Below are 12461 nucleotides of genomic sequence, written 5' to 3'. Positions count from 1 at the left end.
CTGTTTCCTGTCGGGAAAAGAGTCACATTATCAAAATTAATTAACATCTCTGCCTTGAAAACCTAATCTCAAATGAAAACTGAAATAATTACTCCAACACACACACACACACACACACACACACACACACACACACACACACACACACACACACTCATCAAACAGTGAGCCGTGGCCTTGACATGTGCAGTAAATTGTGGGATTCTCTCTCTTTGAACAAACAAGATTTCAGAGCATCGGACTTTCTGGGCGATGTGTGCATACCTGCCAGGATGATGACAGATCCCAGAGATATGCAACAAGGAAGCAGAGAGAAAAACAAAACATTGACGGGCTAAATGAGTGTTTGCAATAGCCTAATTGACCCATCTAATAAACTGGATCCTCAAAGATACACAATTATATTCATGCGTGTAATAAATCTGATGAGTGGCACTCTGCAGGGGGGGGGGGGGGGGGGGGGCTGATGCCCAACCAAACAGCTCTTGTCTGATTAGCTGAAAGATGCAATCAATTATCTCTTTCAATAATGTAATGTATGATAACGTGCTTCAGATTAATTGCAGATTTTTTTATGTGACATGAAAACCAGCAACTAGTCTCATCTGAATGTCTTCGACATTTAAAAAGTCTTCGATGAACGTTGGACCGTCGCCCTTCAGAGCCTTACACGTCCAATAAGAGTAGGTCTGGTGGCTTTTATGAGTACGTTTAATATAAAAATGTGATCATCATAGTCATTTCCAAGCCTCTGGTTATAAACAAAGATGCTATGATAAATCTGCTCTTACTGGCTTGTTTCCAGTAGGACTAATACTTAAATCCATTAGATGGCTGAGCTTTAAGATCGTTTTGATCGAGAATATGAACATTTGATTCCATAGCTGCGTCAGTTTGAAGGAAGAGTTTATTGATATTAAGTGTGATTGCAGATTGATTTCATTTTTATTTAACAAAAATATATAAAGAAAGACATTTGAATTTTAAGAGGGGTTTGGGTATTGGGTCAGAGTGAAGCCAGTTTTCTGCGGTCTCCTGAAAACGCAATTTCTGAAAATGTGATAAACTTTTACACCACCTTGAATCTTTAGCTACAGAATTCTGTTATTTGAAGCACAATAGTTGAAATTTCATAATGAATCTGCCACAAAATAAGAAATGTTTGGCAATGAATAGGAAAGACTAAAAACTAGCAATGAAAACTGGTGTAATATTTTAGGGATTAAGGTTTTTTAAAGTGGAATCATCCTGATTTTGTTTCTTAAAGAGCAAGTCACCCAGCAAATGAACTTTTTTGCTCATAAACTGCATAAATGAGGTCCTAATAGGGCTATAGACATGTGTATTCATTATTTTGGCATTTTAGTGCATCTAATTTAAAATATAAATGTTCTCTCTAAACTGTCATTTTTGAGCCCTCTTCAGGTTTAAAAATACCTAATCATTTAGGCTATTTAAAATTACGTTGAATATTAATCAACCACCGTTTTGGGTACCTTGGGAAGTTGCCGGTGCCATAATACGTGGCTGCACTGCAGCTGAGTCTTGGCCAGTCCTCCAGCTGGCTTGGTCTCTCTTGAGCCGATACTAAACTACAGCCCAGGGGTCTCATTTATAAAACATTGTGTAAGATCCTTACTAAAACCGTACTTGAGCTCAGCAAAAAAAAAAAAAGTACTTACGCCAAGTAAGTTTGTGACCTATAAAAAGTGGAGTACACACAGCTTCACGCAATCTCCGCTTTATAAATCACAAACTACCTAGAAATGTGCTCAGGTGTTTCTGGATCACATCCCCCCTCAACACTGCCATAAATGGTCGATGCTAAGTGCCTTGTGGATCTCATGAAGAGGCAAGAAAATGAAAGGAAGTGCTTTTGCAAAACAAATAAGATAAAATCCACGAAGTGGCACAGCGCTGCTGAAGCCGTCAATGCTGTGAGTTCTTCAGAGAGATCTGTGGCGGATATATTAAAAAAAAAGGTCCGATCTGAAAGTGGAGGCAAAAAAAGATGTCCGCAGCAGCACTGCAGGTGCTCTCCATGTCCAAAATGTACGTAAGCCAGGTCCTTAGTCAACTTAAAGTTGCGCACATTTTTAAAATAAATCTCAAGGTTTGCGTGGAAAGTAGCTTACGCAGTTTTCCGACCCGTTTTGTGCGTAAGCAAGCTTGATAAATGAGGCCCCGGAGCCGCTTGCCTCCTTAAAAAACAGCACCCTCCCTTTGTTCTGGGGAAGAAGATGGAGAGAAAATCCTCCAGAATTTGAAAGGTGTGTGTGTGTGTGTGTGTGTGTGTGTGTGTGTGTGTGTGTGTGTGTGTGTGTGTCCGTGTGTGTGTGTGTGTGTGTGTGTGTGTGTGTGTGTCCGTGTGTGTGTGTGCGTGTGTGTGTGTGTGTGTGTGTGTGTGTGTGTGTGTGTGTGTGTGTGTGTGTGTGTGTGTGTGTGTGTGTGTGTGTGTGTGTGTGTGTGTGTGTGTGTGTACAGAAGCTACAGACTCAAAGCTCTAAAAAAATCTTTTATTACCAACAAAACTGACAGGAAGTCCATGAATGGGCAGGGTAAAAAAGACACAGAGCTGCAGATTAAGTGCATAAACCTTGTAATCATCTTAAATGGAAAAAGATTCATCACTGGTTAGGATGAAGTGTTTGGACTGCTCTGGAGTGAGGCCTCCCTGCAGGTGCTGGACGCACGCTGATGATGCTCTAGCAGATTCGAGCAATAAATAGAGGATTCACTTCAATGAACATGACAGGAGATTCATTATAAGGTTATCTGACTAGTGCCTTCCTATTCCTCCCCTTACACTTCACCCTACAAACTAATTGTGCTTTGATACCATACACATGAATATTGTTGTGGTCAGCCAGATGTGTGACACTGTAATCTGTCTGTGACACAAGATGGCTCAGTAATTGCAAGCACATGGTGGAGACTGCTGTAGTTGTCGTGGCGATGTTTCCAGATCCTTTTCAGACTCTGCTGGGATGTTTGTGTTTGAGATGCAGAGAAGTGCTCCTCGTCTGACTCATCGAGTGGCGATGAACTGACTTGGTACGAACCTCAGCACGTGCTTCCTCTCAGTTCAACTGAGGAGATTAGATTTCATGCACACAGGGAGTATTTCTGCCTGAAGTGATCAGAATATTGATTTCTTCTTCCACCACCAGTGCACTGAAAGCACGAGTAAACTTGGCAACAAACACATAAAAAATTAAAATACACGTGAATTTGACTGTTTCAGTTCATTTGTATAATTGACTTCATACATAAAGAGGGGAATTAATCTTGTTTTCAGTTAGTGATTGAAATCCATCTAAAAATGTTAAAAAAACATTTTAGATGAAGCAAAATTTTTCAAGAGCTCACAATTTGTGTGTGTGTGTGTGGGGGGGGGGGGGGGGGGTCTTTCAAATGATTTCGATAACCCAAAAAAACATTAGTTTGTATTTTGTGACAAAAGTATACTATTCAATTATACAGTTTTATCTAATTTCTAATCATTTAGGCTAAGCAAAACTATAAAGTAAAAAAAAATGATTTTTATGATTATATTTCATGTAATTGTCTCATAAAACCAAAGGTGTTATGTATTTATTGATTTAGCATTAGAATGCTTAAGAGGATGTTTGTATTTGTGACTTTATGCATAACAGATACTATTACATTATTTGAAACAGTCTAAGCTAAAACACAGTGTCTACGTTTTAATGTATAAGCTCTAAAATGACGCTGGGCTGCATGGTGGCGCAGTTGTTAGCACTGTTGCCTCGCAGCACGAATGTTGCAGGTTCGAAACTCGGCTGCGGCCTTTCTGCGTGGAGTTGCGTGTTCTCCCCATGCGTGTGTGGGTTTCCTCCGGGTACTCCGGTTTCCCCCACAGATCACAACATGCCCTATAGGTTATAAATTGTAAGTCACTTTGGATAAAAGTGTCTGACAAATAAATAAACATAAACATAAAAGAAGTGGAAAGAAAACCAACATCAACAGAAATGTTAACGCTGCTGTCAGTGGTTAATAAAGATCTCAGTGAATCATCGAGGTTATCGTGGAAACAACACACCTGTGTCTTTCTCTCTATGACAGAAGACATAATGAGAGGCCAACTACGGAAGATTAAGGATGATTACCCAGGGGAGTGTCCAGGGGGTGGCCTGGGGTAGCAAATGCCACCCTTGGAATCTGATTGGCCACCCCAGGGGCCACCACACTGAATTCACTTTAAATAGGTGTTTCATTGTCCACAAAAGACTTGGGGTAAAACAAAAAAAGAAATAAGCATAACCATTGGTGCCACCCATGCACAAAGTAGTGCCTCACCTGGGCCATCCCATTTTCAAAGATCTGGACACGCCACTGTGATTACCTCGTAATGATGACAAACTTTCTCGTTAAAATGAGAGTTTCATAATTTGTAACAAGAAATGAGAAAGCTCTAAAGGGTGAAACGCATCTCACGAGATGTTTGAATCGCATTCAGAAGAAACAAAGTCAGAGAGAGAGCTTCTTTATCTTTTTAAGAAGCAGTAGGTTTAGCGTATTCTCCCAGCCTTTTTAGTTCAGTTGTAGTTATGTTTTCTAGTTCGTGTTCCATTTCCCGTAGTCTAGTCTTATGCTTTACTCTTGCCTTTAGTTATCTATTCATGTGTTTCAGCATTTAGTTCTATGTTACTGTGCCTTATAGTTTTTCTGTTCAGTTTGAGGCCTAGTCCACACGTAGCCGGGGTTTTTTGAAAACGAATATCCGCCCCTCCAAAAACTTGCATCCACACCACCGCGTTTTAAAAACAAACTCTGTCCACACGTACCCAGATAAATACGTTGTTAAGGACATGCCAGACCTGTAGGCGGCAGTACTTCCCCCGTTCTTAACCTCGTCCTTCGTCTGTGGTCTTCCGCAAGGAGCAGTAATTCCGCTTGCAACAACAAACGAGCAGAAAGCGCTTGGACAATTGATGGATCGGGTAGTGACAGAACGCAGCTCTGAGGGCTTCCATGATGCCGACTAGTGTAAACACAGGTCGCACACGTGATGTCAGCATTTTTTTTGTCGCGGAAAGTGACATTGCGGACCTTAAAACTCCGGTTTTGTCCGTCCACACGCAGACACCCAAAACGGAGAAAACGCAGATCTTCACTTTGGCCGGAGTTTTTAAAAAGCTCAGTTTTTGTGTGAAAAAACTCTGTTTTCATGTGGATGACAGGCCAAAACGCAGAAAAATATCTACGTTTTGGCAGATCCCCGGCTACGTGTGGACAGGGCCTTAGTCCTCTAGTGTTCTGTATTACTTCCCATCTCTCAGCTTAACCAGTCACACCTGTAAGTTGTTGTAATCAGCAATCATCACACCTGTTCTCTGTCTTCACTCTAGTGAAGACAGAAGTCCTCTGCATTATTTAAACCCATGTCCACAGCTCCTTGTGTTCGTTTTTGGACTTCTTGTTCAAGCAAAATTGCTGTACTTCTGCTATGTAGTTGAGGTGCAGCTTTCAAATTAAAAGTTGACTTCCTGTCTGTGTTTTTTCACATGTAAAACCTTTGAAACCTTTTCACATTCACAAATGATAAGCATAAAATATATGTCCTGATATTACACTAACATATTCTTTCTGTGTGGTAAGTTTGTGGGTGTTTTAATGTAATTTGCCTGCAATTAAACACAACCTCTAAGTTTGAAGAACTGTCATTCTGTAGTCTTGGCAATGGGGTGTGCATGGCGAAGCCAGCAAAGAAGAGAGCTAGCGATCAAAATTTGTTGATTTGTTTGTTGTTTGGCGCTTTTTTTCCCGGTTGTTGTGGCGCTGCCGCTGCTGTACTTTCTAAAGATTTAACATCAAGAACTAGAACAGCATCCTCATTCGTTCTGAGTAGAACTCCAAAAGGTTTAACCACTACTTTACCTTTATAATCTTTCCCATTATTACGAGTTTTTCAACACGTTATTTCCAGAAACTTTCTTGTTAAAATGAGATTAATCTTTTTCCCAAACCAAACCCTTTAAAGCAAAAAGTTGTCTTGGGAAGATTCTTGATCTGTGAACCTCAAAAGCCTCATATGGACATGTGTAAATGTATTTGTTTCAACACTGTTTATGTCAGAGATCTGACGTGTTAAAGTGGCAGTGTGTAATTTTACCATTAATCTCTGGAAATATCCATCAAAATGTTGTTGAAAATGAATAAAATGATGTCCAGTTGTTGAAAAATATTGGTGGCGTTGTAACATAACCATACAAGACCCAGAGCTGTCCCAGATGAATGTGCCTGACCTCATCTGCAGGTAGATCACTGACTTCCTGATGGTCAGGAAGCAGTAAGTGAGGCTGGGAAGAATGTCTCTGACATGCGGGCCATCAGCACCATCCATTCGGACCAGAACCTGTTGCCACAAGAACGGTTTCTTCCCCTCTGCTGTTGGACAACAATCCTAGGACTGCCCACTCCAGTCACTTGATTCCAGTCATATGCCCCTGTGTTGTGCTTGTGCCGGAACTATTCCACTCTGATCGGTACTTAAACTATGTATATAATCTAATTATTCCCACTTTATATAATTATTTCATCCATCCATCCAATTTCATCCGCTTATCCGGAATTGGGTTGCGGGGGCAGTAGCCTAAGTTGAGAGGCACAGACTTCCCTCTCCCCAGCCACTTGGGCCAGCTCCTCCGGGGGAATCCCAAGGTGTTCCCTGGCCAGGTGAGAGACATAGTCCCTCCACCGTGTCCTGGGTCTTCCCTTTAGGTCTCCTCCCGGTTGGACGTGAAAACCTCACCAAGGAGGCGCCCAGGAGGCATCCTGACCAGTTGCCCGAGCCACTTCAACTGGCTCCTCTCGATGTGGAGGAGCAGCGGGTCTACTCTGAGCCCCTCCCGAATGACTGAGCTTCTCACCCTATCCTTATCTCTAAGAGAGAGCCCAGCCACTCTTCAGAGAAAACTCATTTCGGTGGCTTGTATCCGCAATCTCGTTCTTTCGGTCACTACCCAAAGCTCATGACCATAGGTAAGGGTAGGAACGTAGATCGACCGGTAAATCGAGAGCTTCGCCTCCTGACTCAGCTCTCTCTTCACCACGACAGACCGGTACAATGCCCGCATCACTGCAGATGCAGCACCAATCTGGCTATTGATCTCACGCTCCAGTTTTCCCTCACTTGTGAACAAGACCCCGAGATACTTAAACTCCTCCACTTGGGGCAGGACCTCATCCCTGTCCCAGAGAAGTCATTCTACCCTTTTCCGAATCAAGACCATGGTCTCAGATTTAGAGGAGTTGATTCTCATCCCAGCTGCTTCACACTCGGCTGTGAACCGCTCCAGCGAAAGCTGAAGATCACGTTCTGATGAAGCCAATAGGACCACATCATCTGCAAAAAGCAGAGACCTGATCCTCAGACCACCAAAACAGATGCCCTCCACACCTTGGCTGCACCTAGAAATCCTGTCCATAAAGGTTATGAACAGAATCGGTGACAAAGGGCAGCCTTGGTGGAGTCCAACGCTCACTGGGAACGAGCCCGACTTACTGCCGGCAATGTGGACCAAGTTCACACACCGGTCATACAGGGACCTAACAGCCCGTTTCAGAGGGCCTGGTACCCCATACTCCCGGAGTACCCCCCACAGGGCCCCACAGGGCCCCCCAAGGGACGCGGTCAAACGCCTTCTCCAAATCCACAAAACACATGTAGACTGGTTGGGAAAATTCCCACGCAACCTCCAGGATCCCCCTAAGGGTATAGAGTTGGTCCAGTGTTCCACAGCCAGGACGAAAACCACATTGCTCCTCCTGAATCTGAGGTTCAACAATCCGATGGACCCTCCTCTCCAGAACCCCTGAATAGACCTTACCAGGAAGGCTCAGGAGTGTGATCCCCCTGTAGTTGGAACACACCCTGCGGCCCCCCTTTTTAAATAAGGGGACCACCAACCCAGTCTGCCAGTCCAGTGGGACTGCCCCCAATGTCCACACGATATTGCAGAGCCGCGTCAGCCAACACAGCCCCACAACATCCAGAGCCTCACGGAACTTCGGGCAGATCTCATCCACCCCTGGAGCCTTGCCACAGAGGAGCTTTTTAGCAACCTCAGTGACCTCAGCACCAGAGATTTGAGAGGCCAACCCAAAGTCCACAGACTCTGCTTCCTCACTGGAAGACATGTCGGTGGGATTGAGGAGGTCTTCGAAGTATTCTGCCCACTGATCCACAATGTCCTGAGTAGAGGTCAGCAGCACACCGTCCCCACTATAGATAAAGTTGGTAGCGCACTGCTTTCCCCCCCGAGGCACTGACGGTGGACCAGAATCTCCTCGAAGCCGTACGGAAGTCTTGGTCCATGGTCTCACTGAACTCCTCCCATGCCCGGGTTTTTGCCTCGGCGACCACCCGAGCTGCGTTCCGCTTGAACTGCCGGTACCCGTCAGCTGCCTCTGGAGTCCCACAGGCCAAAAAGACCGACAATCCTGCGACCACAGCTCCGGTCGGCCGCCTCAACAATGAAGGCATGGAACAGGGTCCATTCAGACTCAGTGTCCCCCGCCTCCCCCGGAACATTTTGGAAGTTCTGTCGGAGGTGGGAATTAATGCTTCTTCTGACAGGAGACTCTGCCAGACGTTCCCAGCAGACCCTTGCGATACGTTTGGGCCTGCCTGGTCTGACCGGCATCCTCCCCCATCATCTGAGCCAACTCACCACCAGGTAGTGGTCAGTTGACAGCTCCGCCCCCCTCTTCACCCAAGTGTCCAAGACACACGGCCGCAGGTCAGATGAAACAACAACAAAGTTGATCATCGAGCTGCGGCATAAGGTATCCTGGTGCCAAGAGCACATATGGACACCTTTATGTCTGAACATGGTGTTCATTATGGACAATCCATGACTGGCACAGAAGTCCAATAACAAAACACCACTCAAATTCAGATCAGGGGGCCGTTCCTCCCAACCACACCTCTCCAGGTCTCACTGTTGTCGCCCATGTGCGTGTTAAAGTCCCCCAGCAGAACGAGGGAGTCATCGGAAGGAGCGGTCTCCAGCACCCCCCTCCAAGGTCTCCAAAAAGGGTGGGTAGTCTGAACTGTAATTTGGTGCATAAGCACAGACCACAGTCAGAATCCGTCTCCCACATCTAGGCGGAGGGGGCTACCCTCTCATTAACTGGGGTAAACCCCAACATACAGGCACCAAGATGGGGGGATACTAGTATGCCCACCCCTGCTCGGCGCCTCTCAGTTGGAGCAACTCAAGAGTGGTAGAAAGTCCAACCCCTCTCAAGGAAACTGGTTCCAGAGCCAGAACCACGCGTTGAGGTGAGTCCAACTATATCTAGTCGGAACCTCTCAACCTCACACACCAACTCAGGCTCCTTCCCCACCAGAGAGGTGACATTCCATGTGCCAAGAGCCAGCTTCTGTAGCCGAGGATCAGACCACCAAGGTCCCCGCCCTCGACTACCACCCGTCACACACTGCACCTGACCCCTTTGGCCCCTCCCACGAGTGGTGAGCCCATGGGAAGGGGGACCCATGTTTCCTCTTTCGGCTGTGCCCAGCCGGGCTCCATGGGTGAAAGGCCGGCCACCAGGCGCTTGCCAACATGCCCCACCTCCAGGCCTGGCTCCAGAGGGGGGCCCCGGTGACCCACGTCCAGGCGAGGGAACACGATTTCCATTTAAATAATTCATCATAAGAGGTCTTCGGGCTGCTCTTTGTCTGATCCCTCACCTAGGACTTGTTTGCCATGGATGACCCTACCAGAGGCATAAAGCCTTAGACAACGTAGCTCCTAGGATCATTGAGACACTCAAACCCCTCCACCATGGTATATTCTTACTTCCTGTACTTGCTTATCCCTTATTTTTATCTTTCTTTGTGAACCAAGTACTGCAGCAATTTCCTAATGTGATCTCTTGCACATTAGGCAATAAAACCCTTCTGATTCCGATTCTAAAAATCAGGTCTAAAATGCACAGGGCATGGGTCTAGCGACTTTGGGGGGTGCCATATTAACACTAGAACTCCCAGAGAGTTGCCATTTCGCACCGTTGTTTTCAGCTAGCATTCTTAATCACTTGTGAACGTTCGCCTTTGTTCTGTAAATCACTTCAGGAGATGCTGGTGCTCCCCTCACATCCCCCTCTTGCCTGTTTTTTTCTAGCAGTCAGGTAAAGAGGCAGCTAGAGAAAAACCAGAGACACAAGACTACTCAACAAGCGTGTCTTCAGTCAGAGGCTACATGCAGGATATAAGGACAGAGCATACAGGCATCTGTAAAACGTGATTTTGTTTGATTACTATGTTTGCAGCTTTATAGCTTATGTTGAATTCACAGCTTGTGTGCTTATCTGAAGTCTTCACAGAGTCAGTCATAAATTAGTTTGGGTGGGTAAGTTCAGTTGACCATATTCAACAGAAGCCCTTTTCACAAAATGCTCGGGCAACCCAAGAAAGCATTATGGTTTTATTAGAACAATAAACCTTCAAATGCACAAGTCTTTTGTGAATGTTTTGTATTGCAACTCAAACAATTTTGGAGGAATAATGAAGGTTAACTGCAATGAAGGCTTCGGTTGTCCAGGTTCCAAAAAAGGTTCATAACAGCTGTGATGAAGCTGCTTTTCAGGTGTTGAAAACAAGCCAGACTCTTGAAAAGGCTTCAGGTGATCAGCTAAATCTGTAGAATTTATTTTTCAGGTTACCCGGGATCGCTGGAGATAGGCACCATGTTTACGTGGTTTATATACTCTTTCCGGTCGGGGGTCGCCGCACATTTGCTACGTCATTTGACATCTTCCTCTGTTGTGCCAAGGCACAATCACTGTTTATAGAGCAGACAATTACCACAATATTACTACCAAGTGAGGCGCAACAAATGCAGCAAAATTCGCACAACGCTATGCCAGCATGGCGTGTTTATAAAACATACTGTTGCAGTAATGTTACGCTGATTTGCCGGCACAGTGTGTCTTGTAAAAAGGGCTTGTGAGTCATTTTCTACCAGGGCTAAAAGGGCTAAAGAGGCAAACAAAATGAGGCCAACCTAAATGACTGAGAATTTTCAAGGTACCCAACGTTCCTCCACATTCCAATGGGCCATTGACTACGTTTACATGCAGCCAATATCCGGGTTATGATCGGGTTAAGGTCGGTATTCGGGTTTCTGAGTTGATCAGAATAACCCGTTTACAAGCATAAATAGATAGAGTTACCCCTAACTTGCATAACCCGATGTAAATGCGGACGTTGGGGTAGCGTCAGGACGTGTGGACTACGTCCAGACGCAATATGCATCATTTCCGGTTCTTCTTGTTCAGGTATCCGTGAAAACAACAACATGTTTCCCAGTTCGGAGGAGATAGCGACCGTGTTTGTTTGCGCTTTAGTTTCTTCGTCACTCCAAAAGTGTGGTGCTGTGCCGCGACTCGCCATGTTGCTCCCAACTTGTTGTTTACTTCCGGTGTTCTGGCGCATACAAGACGTCTCGCTACTCAAAAGACCAAGATTCCTTGCGAACAGAGCATGCGCAGAACACACGCTTTGATGGGGATATCCCGGTATGCGTTTACACGACCAAACATTCGGGTTAGAAAAGGGTTACCCCAGGTGTAGTAACCGGGTTTTTAAAAACCAGGTTATGAGCATATCCGGGTTTTTGGCGGTGTTTACATGGACCTGCGGAACCGGGTTATTGTGAATATTCGGGTTTTAAAAGGGTTACTGGCTGCATGTAAACGCACTCAGTGTCTGTGCTCTGCACAGATAATGGCTACATTTACTAATGAAAGGCAGCTAATTGTCAGTGACTGAGTTGTGATTTTCAAACCAAGGAGCCATTTGGCTACCTCTGGTAGAGCTGAGGGGGTCAGAAAATCCTGGTAGTTCTAGTGTTAAATGCCATCTTTCCTTCGTGCCGGCTCGAGGTCTTGTGCCTGTCGATGAGCTGGATATACAACTTCACTACGTTACCACGATAAAAACATTTAGTACATTCAGTAAGAAACAGGAATCTAATAACAAAACTGATAAGCTGTTAAAACCTAACAGAATCAAAAAAGAGATGCAACATATATTGGCTGAGTGGTGTTGGTAGTATGATGATGTCATTGGCAGGCGCAGGACCCCAAGCAGATCCGGAAACTAGCGCCTGAGAACTAGCATCAGCACTGCATTCTCTCGATGAAAATAACCGAAGGACCAGTAAAGTCTGAGGAGTCACACCAAGGTCACGTGCTTTCTGCTCCTCAGGTAACAACATTTACCGAAATGTCTTTTTTAAACTAGCGACAATCACGGTGATACAGTGTAAAACTATCCTGAAATGTATGTATGTACTGCCAGGAAACTACACACTGCCACTTTAAAAACGACTCTTCAATTCCAATTTTGAACATGACACTTCTGCTAAGATACGCTCTGAGGTGGAAACTGCCCAACAACTTGGAACATGGAGTTATCAACA

Source organism: Nothobranchius furzeri, chromosome 12 (genome assembly GCF_043380555.1).
Source record: "Nothobranchius furzeri strain GRZ-AD chromosome 12, NfurGRZ-RIMD1, whole genome shotgun sequence".
Taxonomy (NCBI): Eukaryota; Metazoa; Chordata; class Actinopteri; order Cyprinodontiformes; family Nothobranchiidae; genus Nothobranchius; species Nothobranchius furzeri.
This window is presented reverse-complemented; position numbering follows the sequence as displayed.